This window comes from Anomaloglossus baeobatrachus, chromosome 1 (assembly GCF_048569485.1).
Source record: "Anomaloglossus baeobatrachus isolate aAnoBae1 chromosome 1, aAnoBae1.hap1, whole genome shotgun sequence".
Classification (NCBI taxonomy): domain Eukaryota; kingdom Metazoa; phylum Chordata; class Amphibia; order Anura; family Aromobatidae; genus Anomaloglossus; species Anomaloglossus baeobatrachus.
Window position 1 is genome coordinate 420,859,483 of NC_134353.1, and position 22,277 is coordinate 420,881,759.

The window sequence follows — 22,277 nt, forward strand, 5'->3', positions numbered from 1 at the left end:
TTTCTTCTTCTCTGCGCTGGTTGTTCATCGTACCCGGGGCAGCACACATCGCTCCATGTGAAACCCCGGGAATGATAAACACAGCTTACCTGCGTCCCTCCGCCAATGCTGAAGGAAGGAGGAGGGCGGGATGTTTACATCCCGCTCATCTCCGCCCCTCCTCTTCTATTGGCCGGCCGCTGTGTGGTGTCGCTGTGACGCCGAACGTCCCACCCCCTTCAGAAAGTGGATGTTCGCCACCCACAGCGACGTCGCTCAGCAGGTAAGTGCGTGTGACGGGAGTTTAACAACTTTGTGCACCACGGGCAACTAATTGCCCGTGACGCACAAACGACGGGGGCGGATACGATCGCTCGTGCAATCGCACGATAGATCGTATCATGTGACGCCCGCATTAGTCAGAGTTCAGGCAGTGGTCCATTAAGGTGTCCTGGAATGATTCTGCTTTGAGATGCCAGTTCAGGAGAGGACAATCTGATCATTTAAAGGACACTCTGGCCCTTCATCCTCCATCCTGTTCTTCGGAGAAGGCCATGACCTAGGCAATACGTATGAATCGGAGGTTGCGGTAGAGAGGAGTGACCTAATGGGAAGCCTCATTATGCTCAGTCAAGTCCGAGGTTATTCCACATATGGAGCCTATGGAGCTTGATGCCACTGACTCCAAGGAGAAAGAGAGGAAAAGGCGACAGGTATGGAGGTCATGTTTCTATTGTGTCACCCAGACTCTCAGGTACCCTTTTCCTCATTTCAAAAGATTCTGTTGGAGGTGGAACTTTGTATGGGAGATTGTTGCATTCTAGTCTCTGCTTTTCTGGACTGTGGATCCTCCATGAACTTCATTGACTCTAGTCTGGTGTCTAAAGCTAACATAGGGAGAGTTATGCTAGAGACTCCTATTCACATCATTGCTATTGATAAGAAACATAATGTGGTTACATTTGTCTCTGAGGAGTTTCTCCTCAAAGTGGGTTCCATTCATCAGGAACGTATTTCATGTCATATCATGGATAACCTCCCTGCCGGACTGGTGTTGAAATTCCCCTTGTTACAGATGCATAACCCTGTTATTGATTGGGCATCTTGCGATATTGTTAAATAGGGCCCTAACTCTTCTAATCATTTTCATTCTACTGTTCAAGTCTTTTCCACTAATCTGGAGGGTATTCTAGAGTACCTAAAGGATTTTGGATATGTGTGTTCTGAAAAAGAGGCTGAGGCTTTGCCTCAATTTTCATGAACTGAATAAGATTATGGTGAGAAATACCTATCCCTTTCCACTCATCCCAGATCTCTATAACCAGTTATCTGGAGTGAAATGGTTCTCTAAGGCTAATTTCACACATCCGGTTTTAGCAGTGCGGCTCAATCCAGCTCAAAAAACTATGCAACGGATGCGGCGAAAAAAACAGATCCGTTACATAAGTTTTTCCATGCGGCCCGTCCGTTTTTTGACGGATGCGGCTTGATACTGAGCATGCGCAGTGCAAAAAAACGCATCCGGTGGCCGGATGCGGTTTTTGCCGCAGGACGCCGCATCCGGCGTCCACAGGCTTGCATTGTAAATCATGCCACATCGCACCGGATCGTTTTTTTCGCCGCACAAAAAAATGTGCCAGGCAATGTTCCATCCGGCTGCCGCATGGGCTAAATATGCCGCATCCGGCAAAAAACGGACGCAACGCAAGACTATGCGGCACAATACAGCGCTAATGCAAGTCTATGTGGGAAAAAACGCAACCGGCGGCAAAAAACAAAACGGTTGCGTTTTTCTGCAGAGCGCCGTATTGTGCCACACTGCAAAAACCGGATGTGTGAAAGCAGCCTTAGCTGGATCTCAGGGGAGCCTATAACCTCATTTATATCCAGAAAGGGGATGAGTGGGAAAACGACATTTCTCACCTCAGAGGGCTTGTTTGAAAACTTGATCATGCCTTTTGGTCTCACTAACGCGCCTGCAGCATTTCAGAACTTCACGAATGACATATTTTCTGATTTCATTGGGCATTTTATTGTTCTATACGTGGATGATATGCTCATTTTTTCATCCAACAAAGAGTCTCACATTGGTCATATACGTGCGGTACTTAGTAGGTTACGGGAGATTTCCTGTTTGCGAAATCTGAGAATTGTACTTTTTGTGTCCAAGAAATTTCCTTTCTCGGCTAATGGGTTTCGTATGGATCCCGGAAAGGTACAAGCTATTGTTAATTGGGGAGAACCCAGAGACCTCAGGGGCCTACAGCGTTTTCTGGGTTTCGTCAATTATTACTGAAAATTTATCAAGAGTTTTTCTCAGGTGGTCAAGCTACTCACTGATCTCACCTGTAAGGTGGCTGATCTTAAGGTTTGGTCATCTCTGGCGGTAGAAGGATTTAGGAAGTTAAAATAATGTTTTATGACCGCTTCTGTGCTTGTTCAGCCCGATCTCTCAGAACCGTTCATTGTGGAAGTGGACGCCTCTGAGGTGGGTGCGGTGCTTTCCCAGGGACCCGCTACTTTAACCAATGTAAGACCATGTGCATTTTTCTCCAAAACGTTTTCTTCTGTGGAGAGGAATTATGATGTGGGAAATTGTGAGTTGTCGGCCATAAAATTGGCTTTTGAAGAATGGAGGAACTTTTTGGAGGGGGCTGTTCATCGGATCACGGTGATTATGGACCATAAAAACCTGTCTTATATCGAGTCTGCTAAGCGTTTGACTCCTAGACAGGCTAGGTGGTTGCTTTTTTCTTCACGTTTCCATTTTACAATCACTTTTAGACCCAGTTCCTAGAACATTAATCTCGCAGCCTGGATCCGATTTCACCTCCCGAACCTCTTTCTTCCATTCTTCCTCATGAGGTGGTTGTTGCTAGGTTATCCTACAGATAAGAGGCTGAGATCCACGGTGCCCAGTTACTTGTTCCTCCTATGTTACCCGATACCAAGCTCTTTGTTCCTGTTCAGTTTAGGTTACGGGTTCTCCAGGAATTCCACGACTCCGTGTTTAGTAGTCATGCAGGTGCCTCGGCCACTCATAAACCATTGCCAGGTTATTTTGGTATCCCTCCATGTACTCTGATGTTGACATGTTTGTGTTTACTTGTGATACGTGTGCATGTGTTAAAGTCTCCCATAACCAGCCAGCCGGGAAATTGGTACCGTTACCAATTCCGGATAGACCCTGGACTCATTTGTCCATGGATTTTATCACTGATTTACCTATTTCCCATGGCAAGACTGTTGTTTGGGTGGTGGTGGACAGATTTAGCAAACAGGCGCACTTTGTTCCCTTGACAGGACTACCTAATGCTGAAACACTGTCTAAATTGTTTATCGAACATGTTGTGCGGCTGCATGGCGTTCCTATGAACATTGTGTCCGACAGAGGGGTTCAGTTCATCTCTAAATTTTGGAGGGCATCTTGCAAGAGATTGAGTATCGAGTTAACCTTTTCTTCTTCCTACCATCCTGAGACCAACAAGCAGATGGAAAGAACCAATCAGTCACTGGAACAGATTTTACGGTGTCCACCTTCGTCTCAGCTGGATGATTGGTGTTCCTCATTGCCTGTGGCCGAATTTGTTTTCAATAACTGCGTCAACTAGTCCACTGGCACTACTCCATTTTTCTGTAATTATGATTACCACCCCCATTTTGGTGAATTTTCCAGACTGAATTATGGGTGCCTGGGGGCTGATTCTGCGGTCCAGATGTTAGGGGATGTTTGGAGAGAGGTACAGAAGAACATTGGGGTGGTCCGAGGTATACAGAAGCGCTTTGCCGATAAGCGGCGATCTGTAGGACCTAATTTTCAAGTGGGAGACAAAGTGTGGTTGTCTACCAAAAACATCCATCTGAGACTTCCCTCCGCTAAGCTAGGTCCCAAGTTTATTGGTCCGTACGAGATCGTCGAGGTTATCAACCCTTTGGTATTTTGTCTGTGCTTACCACAGTCATTTTGCATCTCCAATGTGTTTCACAAGTCCCTTCTCAAATCGTTTGTTCCCTCCTATGCTGGGTCTCCGCCTCCTCCTCCTCCCGTTTCTGTTGGTGGTCAGACGAAATATGAGGTTGAGCACATTGTCGACTCTCAGAGGGTCCATAGCTCGCTTCAGTACTTAGTACATTGGAGGGGTTACGGACCAGAGGATTGTTCTTTGGTCATGGCTAGATCAGTCCATGCCAATCAACTGGTTCATGCCTTTCATAGGAGGCTTCCTGGGTGTTTCCCCTGGAGAAGGGGATACTGTCATGATCCAGGCTGGTATCTGCCGCTGCAGTTTCACTCAGCTCCGGCCTGGTCATATCAGGGGTTAACTCCTACCTTTCTCACTCTGGTTTCAAGGACACTATATCCTGGTGCTGCACCTCCGGTGCAGTGCCAGTGATAGTTTATGCTCTGCAGCGTGTATTACTGGCTCTGGTGAGTTTCCTGATCTGTCCTGCTTCCCTGCTACCTGGTTCTGACCCATACCCTCCTCCATTCATCCATCTGTCCCGGTCCCTGACTACCCACTCCTGTCTACTGTGTAGCCTGCCTGTCTGTCTGTCCCAGTCCTGACCTGTTTGTCCTCCTCCCTTGTTTGTACTTGGACTTGCCAGCCTCTGACCTATATCCACGTTCTTGACCCCAACCTCTGGTTCTCTCTTCGGCTGTACATGTGACTTCTCGGCTTCTGACTCTTGCCTCTCACCTGACCACGATTTGTCTCTCCCTGTGCTATTGGAGATATCTCCTGCTGCTGACCCGGTATTCTGACTACTCTATTGCCCTCTGGTGGTTTACCTGCTAACTGCAATCTGAAGTTACATTGCTTGCAACTTTATCTTCTCCTAGTGCAGCGTGACACATGACTTTTATTAACTGCGTACTGACCTGTTTATGTCACACTATTTGGGTGCTGTTTAAATACAGGTGGGCTTCACCCCATAATCTGGTTTTAAATATTTTTATTATTGTGTATCCATTAAAGAATATTTTAAGATTTTTATTATTTAGTGGTGTGCTTCCTTATGCTGGTTATTTTTTCTCATGATTATAATATGATTGTCCTGTGAGCATAGAATAAATATGTTCTTTGCAGCACATGTTTACACAGGACAATCTACTCTTGAAATGTGGGATGGTTAGGGGAGACAGTGGTAGTCGTGTGTGCAGGGGTTGCCAGGCCACAGCGCAGCCATTCGGTAATCCCTTGCCTCCTGGTCGCCGCTCCACTACAGGGATGCTTTTGTCACAGTCCATTCTTTCTCTGAGTCAATAAAGCAGACACCGGTATGTTTTCGTTAAACAACAGGACTTTACTGATCTTCATTACACAAACTTTTTCCATTCGCATAACATGGGCACCGCTTCTGGTCCCGATTGGGTTCCCTCCAGACTCCACTCCATCAGTTAAGTTGATGGCCGACCGCTTTCCTGGCACCTTGGCTCCATCGGACACCACTAGGCCCCTCATTCTCCTGTCTGACGTCACGCTGCATAAATTAATTCAAATAGTCCTTAAGCCTTTTTGGCCCACCCACAGGGATTAGCTTGCACTTTGGAAAGGCTACGTACGACAGCACTCCTCCGTTCATGCTTTTAGTCAGGACCTACCCTTCTCCATTAAGGGCCCACTGACCTTCGGTCTCTCAGGGGATTTCTTTGGGTTTCAATCCAGGAAAGAACGGACGCCACCCCGACTGACCGGACTAAACCTCACTTCTGGGGATGCAGTTCCGACAGTCTTTTAAAGAGCAGGACCCAGCGTATCTGGAATCAAAGAGCGAACCCTTAGGATATTGAATTAAGGCCACTTTACACACAGCGACATCGCTAACAAGATGTCGTTGGGGTCACGGAATTCGTGACGCACATCCGGCCTCGTTAGCGACGTTGTTGCGTGTGACACGTACGAGCGACTGCTAACGATCAAAAATACTCACCATATCGTTGATCGTTGTCCGTTGTCCGGTCGCTCAAATCCCAATTATCGTTGCTGTTGCAGGACGCAGGTTGTTCGTCGTTCCTGCAGCAGCACACATCGCTACATGTGACACTGCAGGAACGAGGAACATCCCCATCCCTGGGGCCGCCGGCAATAAGGAAGAAGGAGGTGGGCGGGATGTTACGGCCGCTCATCTCTGCCCCTCCGCTTCTATTGGGGGCGGCCGCTTAGTGACACCGCTGTGACCCCGCACAAACCACCCCCTTAGAAAGGAGGCGGTTCGCCGGCCACAGCGACGTCGCTAGGCAGGTAAGTATGTGTGACAAGTGTAAGCAATGTTTTGCGCCACGGGCAGCGATTTGCCTGTGACGCACAACCGACAGGGACGGGTACGATCACCAGCGACATCGCTAGCGCTAGCGATGTCGCTGTGTTTAAAGTGGCCTTTAGTAGAATAATATGGCTTCTTGTCTCAATCTCCTCCTGGGGACTCTCCTCCCCTCCTTCTGCATCCTGTCCTAAATATACTCTATCCTTCTCTCTCTTAACCCTTCTTTTGCCTAACTACGTGCCAGGGCAGCCATCACAGACCCACATTGCCACCTAATGGCCATTTGCAAAATACACAATATATTTTACTGCAGCAGATAAACCTGTGTGCCAGCTACTTCTGCAGGGGGGTGGCGTAGCCTTAACCCCCTACAGAAAAAAAAACTAAGAGTTGTCCACTACTAGTACAACCCCTGTGCCCCTCCCAGAAAATAAAAGAGCCTATACACCTCTGCAGTTCCAGTGATGTCAGAACTCGCATTGCTGGGGATCACGTGACTTTATAACATGTGAGCCCCGCTACCAATGAGCACTGGCTTACTTCTCCTCGCCTTCCAAGAGGTAAGTAATTAACTGGACGTGAGCTCTGTGGCTGCCACTCACTTGCTGTTAATTGCTCTTTCCTTCGAAGGCCATCTTATCGAAGACACCTCTTCCATCTTCCTATGCAGTTGCCGAGGGCGGCACATGTGCCTTCACCTCCTTTTTCCTCTTCCAACACATAAGAGCACGCGAGGTCTGAGGAGGAGTCGCCCCCAGCAGCATCAGCAACACACTGGACCACACCGTAAGCTGAAAGACAGACACTTGGAATAAATCACATCACCACAGGTCTCTTTATATACCCTGCAATCAGTCATTCACTAGTTTTAATTACTAGTTTTATTCCCACTGTGGCACTAATGTATATATATATATATATATATATATATATATATATATATATATATATACATACACACACACACACACACACACACATACACACACACACACACGCACATGCACAGTTGAACCCAGAAGTTTATATCCACTATCTAAAAAACACATATACGTGTTTTTTATCACTATCTGATATGAAATACAATAAACCTTCCTGGTTTTAAGTCAATTAGGAGCCAAAATTATTTATATTTGGCAAATGCTAGAATAATGAGAGCGAGAATGTTTTAAGGCATTTTTATTACTTTCTGCAAAGTCAAAAGTTTACATACATTTCATTAGTATTTAGTACCATTGCCCTTATACTGTATGAATTGGGTCAAGCGTTTTGGATATCCTTCCACAAGCTTCTCACAATAGTTGTGTCCTTTTTAGATAATCTTCTAGTTTCAACTGTAGATATATAGTTAGATAACATGTTTCCAATTTTTCTTCTGTACATTACCACAATGGATGTGGAACAAAACATTTCAGATGCAGTTGAAGTGCAGACTTTCAGCTTTAATTCAGGGGGCTGGAAATAATGATTGCATAAAAATGTGAGGAAATAAAGCATTTTATAAACTGAATCAATCCCTTTATTTCTGGGGCTCAAAAGTAATTGGACAAATTAAATATTTGTAAACATAATGTTTATTTCTAATATTTGTTGAAAACCCTTTGTTGGCAATGATGGCCTGAAGTCCTGAACTCATGGACATCACCAGACGCTGTGTTTGCTCCATTTTAATGCTCTCCAGGCCTTTACTGCAGCGGTTTTCAGTTGTTGTTTGTTTCTGGGCCTTTCTATCTGCAGTTTAGTCTTTCACAAGTGAAACGCGGCTCTATTGGGTTGAGATCAGGTGACTGACTCGGCCATTCAAGAATATTCCCCTTTTTTGCTTTAATAAACTCTTGGACTGCACTGACTTTATGTTTTGGGTCATTGTCCATCTGTATTATGAAATGCCGACCAGTTTGGTTGCATTCGGCTGGATTTAAGCAAACAGTATGGCTCTAAAAACCCCAGAATTCTACCGGTTGCTCCTGTCCTGTCACATCATCAATAAATACTAGGGACCCAGTGCCACTGGCAGCCATGCATGACTGACCATCACACTGCCTTAGCCGTGCTTTACAGATGATGTGGTATGCTTTGGATCAGGAGCTGTAACATTTATTTGCCAATTGTCATACTTTTTGCTTTCCATCTTTCTGGTACAGGTTGATCTTGGTTTCATCTGTCCATAGAATGTTCTTCCAGAACTGTGCTGTTTTTTTAAGATTTTTTTTATAGCAAAGTAAACCTAGCCTTCTTATTCTTAAGACTTATGGATGGCAGAGAACCCTCTGTACTTTCTTTCATGCAGTCTTCTCTTTATATTTGGATATTGATATGCCTACATCCTGGAGAGTGATGTGCACTTCGTTGGATGTTGTGAAGGGGTTTCTTCTCATCATGTTAATTTTCTGCAATCATCTACCACTGTTGTCTTCCGTGGGTGTCCAGGTCTTTTTGCATTGTTGAAGTCGCCAATGCTTTCTTTCTTTCTCAGGACATATCAAACTGTAGATTTAGCAAACTCCTAAAGGCCCCGTCACACTAAGCAACATCGCTAGCAACATCGCTGCTAACGAACAACTTTTGTGACGTAGCAGCGATGTTGCTAGTGATGTCGCTGTGTGTGACATCCAGCAACAACCTGGCCCCTGCTGTGAGGTCGCTGGTTGTTGCTGAATGTCCTGGGCCATTTTTTAGTTGTTGCTCTCCCGCTGTGAAGCACACATCGCTGTGTGTGACAGCGAGACAGCAACAACTAAATGTGCAGGCAGCAGGAGACGGCTTCTGCGGAGGCTGGTAACCACAGTAAACATCGGGTAACCAAGAAGCCCTGTCCTTGGTTACCCGATATTTACCTTTGTTACCAGCCTCCGCCGCTCTCAGCTGTCAGTGCCGGCTCCTGCTCTGTGCACATGTAGCTGCAGGACACATCGGATTAATTAACCCGATGTGTGCTGTAGCTAGGAGAGCAGGGAGCCAGTGTTAAGCATTGTGCGCTGCTCCCTGCTCTGTGCACATTTAGCTGCAGCACACATCGGGTAATTAACCCGATGTGTGCTGTAACTAGGAGAGCAGGGAGCCAGCGCTCAGTGTGCGCTGCTCCCTGCTCTCTGCACGTGTAGCTGCGTGCGCTGGTAACAAAGGTAAATATCGGGTTGGTTACCCGATATTTACCTTAGTTACCAAGCGCAGCATCTTCCATTCGGCGCTGGGGGCTCGTCACTGGTTGCTAGTGAGCTCACCAGCAACTCGTGTAGCGAAGTTCCAGTGATCCATGCCAGGTCAGGTTGCTGGTGGGATCGCTGGAGCGTCGCAGTGTGACATCTCACCTGCGACCTCCTAGCAACTTACCAGTGATCCCTATCGTTGTTGGGATCACTGGTAAGTTGTTTAGTGTGACTGGACCTTAATATTGTAGCAATTTCTCTGATGTTTTATTTCTGTTTTCGCAGAAGGATGGCTTGATTCACCTGCATTGAGAGCTCCTTTGACCGCATGTTTGCTTCTCAGCAAAAACTTCAAAATGCAAGCACCACACCTCACTTCAACTCCAGGCATTTTATGTGCTTAAAGAAGTTGTCCAGTACCAACAATAAATCTTGCTAATATGTGAATCTCCACACATTTGTTATGTTATTGTAGCAATATTACCTTTTATTATGCAATAGCAGCACAACCTCATTGCTGGCTCCAGCTCTGATGGGGTTAATCTCTCTCCTGACTAGAGATGAGCCACCCGCTAAAGGCTCGAGTTCGATTCGGTTCGTTGAACAGAGGTCGCATTAGGGTTCGGTTCGACAAACTGCTCGATGAACCTCTCGAACCCCATTGAAAACAATGGGAGGCAAACACAAACACATAAAAACACATAGAAACCACCTTCAAAGGTGTCCAAAAGGTGACAAACAACTCCCAAGACACCACAAACACATGGGAAAGTGATAACGACATATACTCATGTGAAAACAAAGCGGCTGGACGAGGAAAAAGAGGAGACACAGATATAAGCATGTCATGCCCTTCTAAAATCATGTAAAACACATCAAGGGTACTCCAAGCAGTGTCTCCCTTTTTTCCAAAAATTGGACCACACACACCACAACTTCAGTGACATCACTTGTGTCCCAGTTGCAAACTGGACAGGTTGTTTTGCATCAAGCACATTCAAGAATACACCAGCCTTAACTGTCCCCAGGATGACACCGGAGTAGGTAGCAAAGTCCTTGCTGAACCATGACTTGTTCATCTTGGCTCATTGTTAAAAACACATCAAGGGTACTCCAAGCAGAGTCTCCCTTTTTTCCAAACATTGGGCCACACACACCACAACTTCAGTGGCATCACTTGTGCCCCAGTTGCAAAGTGGACAGGTTGATTTGCATCAAGCACATTCAAACATATGCAAGCCTTAACTGTCCCCAGGATGACACCGGGGTAGGTAGCAAAGTCCTTGCTGAACCATGACTTGTTCATCTTGGCTCATTGTTAAAAACACATCAAGGGTACTCCAAGCAGAGACTCCCTTTTTTCCAAAAATTGGGCCACACACACCACAACTTCAGTGGCATTACGTGTGCCCCAGTTGCAAACAGGATGTTTTGATTTGCATCAAGCACATTCAAAAATACGCCAGCCTTAACTGTCCCCAGGATAACACCGGGGTAGGTAGCAACGTCCTTGCTGAACCATGACTTGTTCATCTTGGCTCATTGTTAAAAACACATCAAGGGTACTCCAAGCAGAGTCTCCCTTTTTTCCAAAAATTGGGCCACACACACCATGACTTCAGTGGCATCACTTGTGCCCCAATTGCAAACTGGACAGGTTGATTTGCATCAAGCACATTCAAACATATGCCAGCCTTAACTGTCCCCAGGATGACACCGGGGTAGGTAGCAAAGTCCTTGCTGAACCATGACTTGTTCATCTTGGCTCATTGTTAAAAACACATCAAGGGTACTCCAAGCAGAGACTCCCTTTTTTCCAAAAATTGGGCCACACACCACAACTTCAGTGGCATCACTTGTGCCCCAGTTGCAAACTGGACAGGTTGATTTGCATCAAGCACATTCAAAAATACGCCAGCCTTAACTGTCCCCAGGATGACACCGGGGTAGGTAGCAAAGTCCTTGCTGAACCATGACTTGTTCATCTTGGCTCATTGTTAAAAACACATCAAGGGTACTCCAAGCAGAGTCTCCCTTTTTTCCAAAAATTGGGCCACACACACCACAACTTCAGTCGCATCACTTGTGCCCCAGTTGCAAACTGGACAGGTTGATTTGCATCAAGCACATTCAAAAATACGCCAGCCTTAACTGTCCCCAGGATGACACCGGGGTAGGTAGCAACGTCCTTGCTGAACCATGACTTGTTCATCTTGGCTCATTGTTAAAAACACATCAAGGGTACTCCAAGCAGAGTCTCCCTTTTTTCCAAAAATTGGGCCACACACACACCACAACTTCAGTGGCATCACTTGTGCCCCAGTTGCAAACTGGACAGGTTGATTTCCATCAAAGCACATTCAAAAATACGCCAGCCTTAACTGTCCCCAGGATGACACCGGGGTAGGTAGCAAAGTCCTTGCTGAACCATGACTTGTTCATCTTGGCTCATTGTTAAAAACACATCAAGGGTACTCCAAGCAGAGTCTCCCTTTTTTCCAAAAATTGGGCCACACACACACCACAACTTCAGTGGCATCACTTGTGCCCCAGTTGCAAACTGGACAGGTTGATTTCCATCAAAGCACATTCAAAAATACGCCAGCCTTAACTGTCCCCAGGATGACACCGGGGTAGGTAGCAAAGTCCTTGCTGAACCATGACTTGTTCATCTTGGCTCATTGTTAAAAACACATCAAGGGTACTCCAAGCAGAGTCTCCCTTTTTTCCAAAAATTGGGCCACACACACCACAACTTCAGTGGCATCACTTGTGTCCCAGTTGCAAACCGGACAGGTTGATTTGCATCAAGCACATTCAAAAATACGCCAGCCTTAACTGTCCCCAGGATGACACCGGGGTAGGTAGCAAAGTCCTTGCTGAACCATGACTTGTTCATCTTGGCTCATTGTTAAAAACATATCAAGGGTACTCCAAGCAGAGTCTCCCTTTTTTAAAAAAAATTGGGCCACACACACACCACAACTTCAGTGGCATCATTTGTGCCCCAGTTGCAAACTGGACAGGTTGATTTCCATCAAAGCACATTCAAAAATACCCAATTCTTAACTGTCCCCAGGATGACACCGGGGTAGGTAGCAAAGTCCTTGCTGAACCATGACTTGTTCATCTTGGCTCATTGTTAAAAACACATCAAGGGTACTCCAAGCAGAGACTCCCTTTTTTCCAAAAATTGGGCCACACACACCACAACTTCAGTCGCATCACTTGTGCCCCAGTTGCAAACTGGACAGGTTGATTTGCATCAAGCACATTCAAAAATACGCCAGCCTTAACTGTCCCCAGGATAACACCGGGGTAGGTAGCAACGTCCTTGCTGAACCATGACTTGTTCATCTTGGCTCATTGTTAAAAACACATCAAGGGTACTCCAAGCAGAGTCTCCCTTTTTTCCAAAAATTGGGCCACACACACCATGACTTCAGTGGCATCACTTGTGCCCCAATTGCAAACTGGACAGGTTGATTTGCATCAAGCACATTCAAACATATGCCAGCCTTAACTGTCCCCAGGATGACACCGGGGTAGGTAGCAAAGTCCTTGCTGAACCATGACTTGTTCATCTTGGCTCATTGTTAAAAACACATCAAGGGTACTCCAAGCAGAGACTCCCTTTTTTCCAAAAATTGGGCCACACACCACAACTTCAGTGGCATCACTTGTGCCCCAGTTGCAAACTGGACAGGTTGATTTGCATCAAGCACATTCAAAAATACACCAGCCTTAACTGTCCCCAGGATGACACCGGGGTAGGTAGCAAAGTCCTTGCTGAACCATGACTTGTTCATCTTGGCTCATTGTTAAAAACACATCAAGGGTACTCCAAGCAGAGTCTCCCTTTTTTCCAAAAATTGGGCCACACACACCACAACTTCAGTCGCATCACTTGTGCCCCAGTTGCAAACTGGACAGGTTGATTTGCATCAAGCACATTCAAAAATACGCCAGCCTTAACTGTCCCCAGGATGACACCGGGGTAGGTAGCAACGTCCTTGCTGAACCATGACTTGTTCATCTTGGCTCATTGTTAAAAACACATCAAGGGTACTCCAAGCAGAGTCTCCCTTTTTTCCAAAAATTGGGCCACACACACACCACAACTTCAGTGGCATCACTTGTGCCCCAGTTGCAAACTGGACAGGTTGATTTCCATCAAAGCACATTCAAAAATACGCCAGCCTTAACTGTCCCCAGGATGACACCGGGGTAGGTAGCAAAGTCCTTGCTGAACCATGACTTGTTCATCTTGGCTCATTGTTAAAAACACATCAAGGGTACTCCAAGCAGAGTCTCCCTTTTTTCCAAAAATTGGGCCACACACACCACAACTTCAGTGGCATCACTTGTGTCCCAGTTGCAAACCGGACAGGTTGATTTGCATCAAGCACATTCAAAAATACGCCAGCCTTAACTGTCCCCAGGATGACACCGGGGTAGGTAGCAAAGTCCTTGCTGAACCATGACTTGTTCATCTTGGCTCATTGTTAAAAACATATCAAGGGTACTCCAAGCAGAGTCTCCCTTTTTTAAAAAAAATTGGGCCACACACACACCACAACTTCAGTGGCATCATTTGTGCCCCAGTTGCAAACTGGACAGGTTGATTTCCATCAAAGCACATTCAAAAATACCCAATTCTTAACTGTCCCCAGGATGACACCGGGGTAGGTAGCAAAGTCCTTGCTGAACCATGACTTGTTCATCTTGGCTCATTGTTAAAAACACATCAAGGGTACTCCAAGCAGAGACTCCCTTTTTTCCAAAAATTGGGCCACACACACCACAACTTCAGTCGCATCACTTGTGCCCCAGTTGCAAACTGGACAGGTTGATTTGCATCAAGCACATTCAAAAATACGCCAGCCTTAACTGTCCCCAGGATAACACCGGGGTAGGTAGCAACGTCCTTGCTGAACCATGACTTGTTCATCTTGGCTCATTGTTAAAAACACATCAAGGGTACTCCAAGCAGAGTCTCCCTTTTTTCCAAAAATTGGGCCACACACACCATGACTTCAGTGGCATCACTTGTGCCCCAATTGCAAACTGGACAGGTTGATTTGCATCAAGCACATTCAAACAGATGCCAGCCTTAACTGTCCCCAGGATGACACCGGGGTAGGTAGCAAAGTCCTTGCTGAACCATGACTTGTTCATCTTGGCTCATTGTTAAAAACACATCAAGGGTACTCCAAGCAGAGACTCCCTTTTTTCCAAAAATTGGGCCACACACCACAACTTCAGTGGCATCACTTGTGCCCCAGTTGCAAACTGGACAGGTTGATTTGCATCAAGCACATTCAAAAATACGCCAGCCTTAACTGTCCCCAGGATGACACCGGGGTAGGTAGCAAAGTCCTTGCTGAACCATGACTTGTTCATCTTGGCTCATTGTTAAAAACACATCAAGGGTACTCCAAGCAGAGTCTCCCTTTTTTCCAAAAATTGGGCCACACACACCACAACTTCAGTCGCATCACTTGTGCCCCAGTTGCAAACTGGACAGGTTGATTTGCATCAAGCACATTCAAAAATACGCCAGCCTTAACTGTCCCCAGGATGACACCGGGGTAGGTAGCAACGTCCTTGCTGAACCATGACTTGTTCATCTTGGCTCATTGTTAAAAACACATCAAGGGTACTCCAAGCAGAGTCTCCCTTTTTTCCAAAAATTGGGCCACACACACCACAACTTCAGTGGCATCACTTGTGTCCCAGTTGCAAACCGGACAGGTTGATTTGCATCAAGCACATTCAAAAATACGCCAGCCTTAACTGTCCCCAGGATGACACCGGGGTAGGTAGCAAAGTCCTTGCTGAACCATGACTTGTTCATCTTGGCTCATTGTTAAAAACATATCAAGGGTACTCCAAGCAGAGTCTCCCTTTTTTCCAAAAATTGGGCCACACACACCACAACTTCAGTGGCATCACTTGTGTCCCAGTTGCAAACCGGACAGGTTGATTTGCATCAAGCACATTCAAAAATACGCCAGCCTTAACTGTCCCCAGGATGACACCGGGGTAGGTAGCAAAGTCCTTGCTGAACCATGACTTGTTCATCTTGGCTCATTGTTAAAAACATATCAAGGGTACTCCAAGCAGAGTCTCCCTTTTTTAAAAAAAATTGGGCCACACACACACCACAACTTCAGTGGCATCATTTGTGCCCCAGTTGCAAACTGGACAGGTTGATTTCCATCAAAGCACATTCAAAAATACCCAATTCTTAACTGTCCCCAGGATGACACCGGGGTAGGTAGCAAAGTCCTTGCTGAACCATGACTTGTTCATCTTGGCTCATTGTTAAAAACACATCAAGGGTACTCCAAGCAGAGACTCCCTTTTTTCCAAAAATTGGGCCACACACACCACAACTTCAGTCGCATCACTTGTGCCCCAGTTGCAAACTGGACAGGTTGATTTGCATCAAGCACATTCAAAAATACGCCAGCCTTAACTGTCCCCAGGATAACACCGGGGTAGGTAGCAACGTCCTTGCTGAACCATGACTTGTTCATCTTGGCTCATTGTTAAAAACACATCAAGGGTACTCCAAGCAGAGTCTCCCTTTTTTCCAAAAATTGGGCCACACACACCATGACTTCAGTGGCATCACTTGTGCCCCAATTGCAAACTGGACAGGTTGATTTGCATCAAGCACATTCAAACATATGCCAGCCTTAACTGTCCCCAGGATGACACCGGGGTAGGTAGCAAAGTCCTTGCTGAACCATGACTTGTTCATCTTGGCTCATTGTTAAAAACACATCAAGGGTACTCCAAGCAGAGACTCCCTTTTTTCCAAAAATTGGGCCACACACCACAACTTCAGTGGCATCACTTGTGCCCCAGTTGCAAACTGGACAGGTTGATTTGCATCAAGCACATTCAAAAATACGCCAGCCTTAACTGTCCCCAGGATGACACCGGGGTAGGTAGCAAAGTCCTTGCTGAACCATGACTTGTTCATCTTGGCTCATTGTTAAAAACACATCAAGGGTACTCCAAGCAGAGTCTCCCTTTTTTCCAAAAATTGGGCCACACACACCACAACTTCAGTCGCATCACTTGTGCCCCAGTTGCAAACTGGACAGGTTGATTTGCATCAAGCACATTCAAAAATACGCCAGCCTTAACTGTCCCCAGGATGACACCGGGGTAGGTAGCAACGTCCTTGCTGAACCATGACTTGTTCATCTTGGCTCATTGTTAAAAACACATCAAGGGTACTCCAAGCAGAGTCTCCCTTTTTTCCAAAAATTGGGCCACACACACACCACAACTTCAGTGGCATCACTTGTGCCCCAGTTGCAAACTGGACAGGTTGATTTCCATCAAAGCACATTCAAAAATACGCCAGCCTTAACTGTCCCCAGGATGACACCGGGGTAGGTAGCAAAGTCCTTGCTGAACCATGACTTGTTCATCTTGGCTCATTGTTAAAAACACATCAAGGGTACTCCAAGCAGAGTCTCCCTTTTTTCCAAAAATTGGGCCACACACACCACAACTTCAGTGGCATCACTTGTGTCCCAGTTGCAAACCGGACAGGTTGATTTGCATCAAGCACATTCAAAAATACGCCAGCCTTAACTGTCCCCAGGATGACACCGGGGTAGGTAGCAAAGTCCTTGCTGAACCATGACTTGTTCATCTTGGCTCATTGTTAAAAACATATCAAGGGTACTCCAAGCAGAGTCTCCCTTTTTTAAAAAAAATTGGGCCACACACACACCACAACTTCAGTGGCATCATTTGTGCCCCAGTTGCAAACTGGACAGGTTGATTTCCATCAAAGCACATTCAAAAATACCCAATTCTTAACTGTCCCCAGGATGACACCGGGGTAGGTAGCAAAGTCCTTGCTGAACCATGACTTGTTCATCTTGGCTCATTGTTAAAAACACATCAAGGGTACTCCAAGCAGAGACTCCCTTTTTTCCAAAAATTGGGCCACACACACCACAACTTCAGTCGCATCACTTGTGCCCCAGTTGCAAACTGGACAGGTTGATTTGCATCAAGCACATTCAAAAATACGCCAGCCTTAACTGTCCCCAGGATGACACCGGGGTAGGTAGCAACGTCCTTGCTGAACCATGACTTGTTCATCTTGGCTCATTGTTAAAAGCACATCAAGGGTACTCCAAGCAGAGTCTCCCTTTTTTCCAAAAATTGGGCCACACACACACCACAACTTCAGTGGCATCACTTGTGCCCCAGTTGCAAACTGGACAGGTTGATTTCCATCAAAGCACATTCAAAAATACGCCAGCCTTAACTGTCCCCAGGATGACACCGGGGTAGGTAGCAAAGTCCTTGCTGAACCATGACTTGTTCATCTTGGCTCATTGTTAAAAACACATCAAGGGTACTCCAAGCAGAGTCTCCCTTTTTTCCAAAAATTGGGCCACACACACACCACAACTTCAGTGGCATCACTTGTGCCCCAGTTGCAAACTGGACAGGTTGATTTCCATCAAAGCACATTCAAAAATACGCCAGCCTTAACTGTCCCCAGGATGACACCGGGGTAGGTAGCAAAGTCCTTGCTGAACCATGACTTGTTCATCTTGGCTCATTGTTAAAAACACATCAAGGGTACTCCAAGCAGAGTCTCCCTTTTTTCCAAAAATTGGGCCACACACACCACAACTTCAGTCGCATCACTTGTGCCCCAGTTGCAAACTGGACAGGTTGATTTGCATCAAGCACATTCAAAAATACGCCAGCCTTAACTGTCCCCAGGATGACACCGGGGTAGGTAGCAACGTCCTTGCTGAACCATGACTTGTTCATCTTGGCTCATTGTTAAAAACACATCAAGGGTACTCCAAGCAGAGTCTCCCTTTTTTCCAAAAATTGGGCCACACACACACCACAACTTCAGTGGCATCACTTGTGCCCCAGTTGCAAACTGGACAGGTTGATTTCCATCAAAGCACATTCAAAAATACGCCAGCCTTAACTGTCCCCAGGATGACACCGGGGTAGGTAGCAAAGTCCTTGCTGAACCATGACTTGTTCATCTTGGCTCATTGTTAAAAACACATCAAGGGTACTCCAAGCAGAGTCTCCCTTTTTTCCAAAAATTGGGCCACACACACACCACAACTTCAGTGGCATCACTTGTGCCCCAGTTGCAAACTGGACAGGTTGATTTCCATCAAAGCACATTCAAAAATACGCCAGCCTTAACTGTCCCCAGGATGACACCGGGGTAGGTAGCAAAGTCCTTGCTGAACCATGACTTGTTCATCTTGGCTCATTGTTAAAAACACATCAAGGGTACTCCAAGCAGAGTCTCCCTTTTTTCCAAAAATTGGGCCACACACACCACAACTTCAGTGGCATCACTTGTGTCCCAGTTGCAAACCGGACAGGTTGATTTGCATCAAGCACATTCAAAAATACGCCAGCCTTAACTGTCCCCAGGATGACACCGGGGTAGGTAGCAAAGTCCTTGCTGAACCATGACTTGTTCATCTTGGCTCATTGTTAAAAACATATCAAGGGTACTCCAAGCAGAGTCTCCCTTTTTTAAAAAAAATTGGGCCACACACACACCACAACTTCAGTGGCATCATTTGTGCCCCAGTTGCAAACTGGACAGGTTGATTTCCATCAAAGCACATTCAAAAATACCCAATTCTTAACTGTCCCCAGGATGACACCGGGGTAGGTAGCAAAGTCCTTGCTGAACCATGACTTGTTCATCTTGGCTCATTGTTAAAAACACATCAAGGGTACTCCAAGCAGAGACTCCCTTTTTTCCAAAAATTGGGCCACACACACCACAACTTCAGTCGCATCACTTGTGCCCCAGTTGCAAACTGGACAGGTTGATTTGCATCAAGCACATTCAAAAATACGCCAGCCTTAACTGTCCCCAGGATGACACCGGGGTAGGTAGCAACGTCCTTGCTGAACCATGACTTGTTCATCTTGGCTCATTGTTAAAAGCACATCAAGGGTACTCCAAGCAGAGTCTCCCTTTTTTCCAAAAATTGGGCCACACACACACCACAACTTCAGTGGCATCACTTGTGCCCCAGTTGCAAACTGGACAGGTTGATTTCCATCAAAGCACATTCAAAAATACGCCAGCCTTAACTGTCCCCAGGATGACACCGGGGTAGGTAGCAAAGTCCTTGCTGAACCATGACTTGTTCATCTTGGCTCATTGTTAAAAACACATCAAGGGTACTCCAAGCAGAGTCTCCCTTTTTTCCAAAAATTGGGCCACACACACACCACAACTTCAGTGGCATCATTTGTGCCCCAGTTGCAAACTGGACAGGTTGATTTCCATCAAAGCACATTCAAAAATACGCCAGCCTTAACTGTCCCCAGGATGACACCGGGGTAGGTAGCAAAGTCCTTGCTGAACCATGACTTGTTCATCTTGGCTCATTGTTAAAAACATATCAAGGGTACTCCAAGCAGAGTCTCCCTTTTTTAAAAAAAATTGGGCCACACACACACCACAACTTCAGTGGCATCATTTGTGCCCCACTTGCAAACCGGACAGGTTGATTTCCATCAAAGCACATTCAAAAATACCCCAGCCTTAACTGTCCCCAGGATGACACCGGGGTAGGTAGCAAAGTCCTTTCTGAACCATGACTTGTTCATCTTGGCTCATTGTTAAAAACACATCAAGGGTAATCCAAGCAGAGACTCCCTTTTTTCCAAAAATTGGGCCAGACACACCACAACTTCAGTGGCATCACTTGTGCCCCAGTTGCAAAGTGGACAGGTTGATTTGCATCAAGCACATTCAAACATATGCCAGCCTTAACTATCCCCAGGATGACACCGGGGTAGGTAGCAAAGTCCTTGCTGAACCATGACTTGTTCATCTTGGCTCATTGTTAAAAACACATCAAGGGTAATCCAAGCAGAGACTCCCTTTTTTCCAAAAATTGGGCCACACACACCACAACTTCAGTGGCATCACTTGTGCCCCAGTTGCAAACTGGACAGGTTGATTTGCATCAAGCACATTCAAACATATGCCAGCCTTAACTATCCCCAGGATGACACCGGGGTAGGTAGCAAAGTCCTTGCTGAACCATGACTTGTTCATCTTGGCTCATTGTTAAAAACACATCAAGGGTACTCCAAGCAGAGACTCCCTTTTTTCCAAAAATTGGGCCACACACACCACAACTTCAGTGGCATTACGTGTGCCCCAGTTGCAAACAGGATGTTTTGATTTGCATCAAGCACATTCAAAAATACGCCAGCCTTAACTGTCCCCAGGATAACACCGGGGTAGGTAGCAACGTCCTTGCTGAACCATGACTTGTTCATCTTGGCTCATTGTTAAAAACACATCAAGGGTACTCCAAGCAGAGTCTCCCTTTTTTCCAAAAATTGGGCCACACACACCATGACTTCAGTGGCATCACTTGTGCCCCAATTGCAAACTGGACAGGTTGATTTGCATCAAGCACATTCAAACATATGCCAGCCTTAACTGTCCCCAGGATGACACCGGGGTAGGTAGCAAAGTCCTTGCTGAACCATGACTTGTTCATCTTGGCTCATTGTTAAAAACACATCAAGGGTACTCCAAGCAGAGACTCCCTTTTTTCCAAAAATTGGGCCACACACACCACAACTTCAGTGGCATCACTTGTGCCCCAGTTGCAAACTGGACAGGTTGATTTGCATCAAGCACATTCAAAAATACGCCAGCCTTAACTGTCCCCAGGATGACACCGAGGTAGGTAGCAAAGTCCTTGCTGAACCATGACTTGTTCATCTTGGCTCATTGTTAAAAACACATCAAGGGTACTCCAAGCAGAGACTCCCTTTTTTCCAAAAATTGGGCCACACACACCACAACTTCAGTCGCATCACTTGTGCCCCAGTTGCAAACTGGACAGGTTGATTTGCATCAAGCACATTCAAAAATACGCCAGCCTTAACTGTCCCCAGGATGACACCGGGGTAGGTAGCAACGTCCTTGCTGAACCATGACTTGTTCATCTTGGCTCATTGTTAAAAACACATCAAGGGTACTCCAAGCAGAGTCTCCCTTTTTTCCAAAAATTGGGCCACACACACACCACAACTTCAGTGGCATCACTTGTGCCCCAGTTGCAAACTGGACAGGTTGATTTCCATCAAAGCACATTCAAAAATACGCCAGCCTTAACTGTCCCCAGGATGACACCGGGGTAGGTAGCAAAGTCCTTGCTGAACCATGACTTGTTCATCTTGGCTCATTGTTAAAAACACATCAAGGGTACTCCAAGCAGAGTCTCCCTTTTTTCCAAAAATTGGGCCACACACACACCACAACTTCAGTGGCATCACTTGTGTCCCAGTTGCAAACTGGACAGGTTGATTTCCATCAAAGCACATTCAAAAATACGCCAGCCTTAACTGTCCCCAAGATGACACCGGGGTAGGTAGCAAAGCTCTTGCTGAACCATGACTTGTTCATCTTGGCTCATTGTTAAAAACACATCAAGGGTACTCCAAGCAGAGTCTCCCTTTTTTCCAAAAATTGGGCCACACACACACCACAACTTCAGTGGCATCACTTGTGCCCCAGTTGCAAACTGGACAGGTTGATTTCCATCAAAGCACATTCAAAAATACGCCAGCCTTAACTGTCCCCAGGATGACACCGTGGTAGGTAGCAAAGTCCTTGCTGAACCATGACTTGTTCATCTTGGCTCATTGTTAAAAACACATCAAGGGTACTCCAAGCAGAGTCTCCCTTTTTTTCCAAAAATTGGGCCACACATACCACAACTTCAGTGGCATCACTTGTGCCCCAGTTGCAAACTGGACAGGCTGATTTGCATCAAGCACATTCAAAAATACGCCAGCCTTAACTGT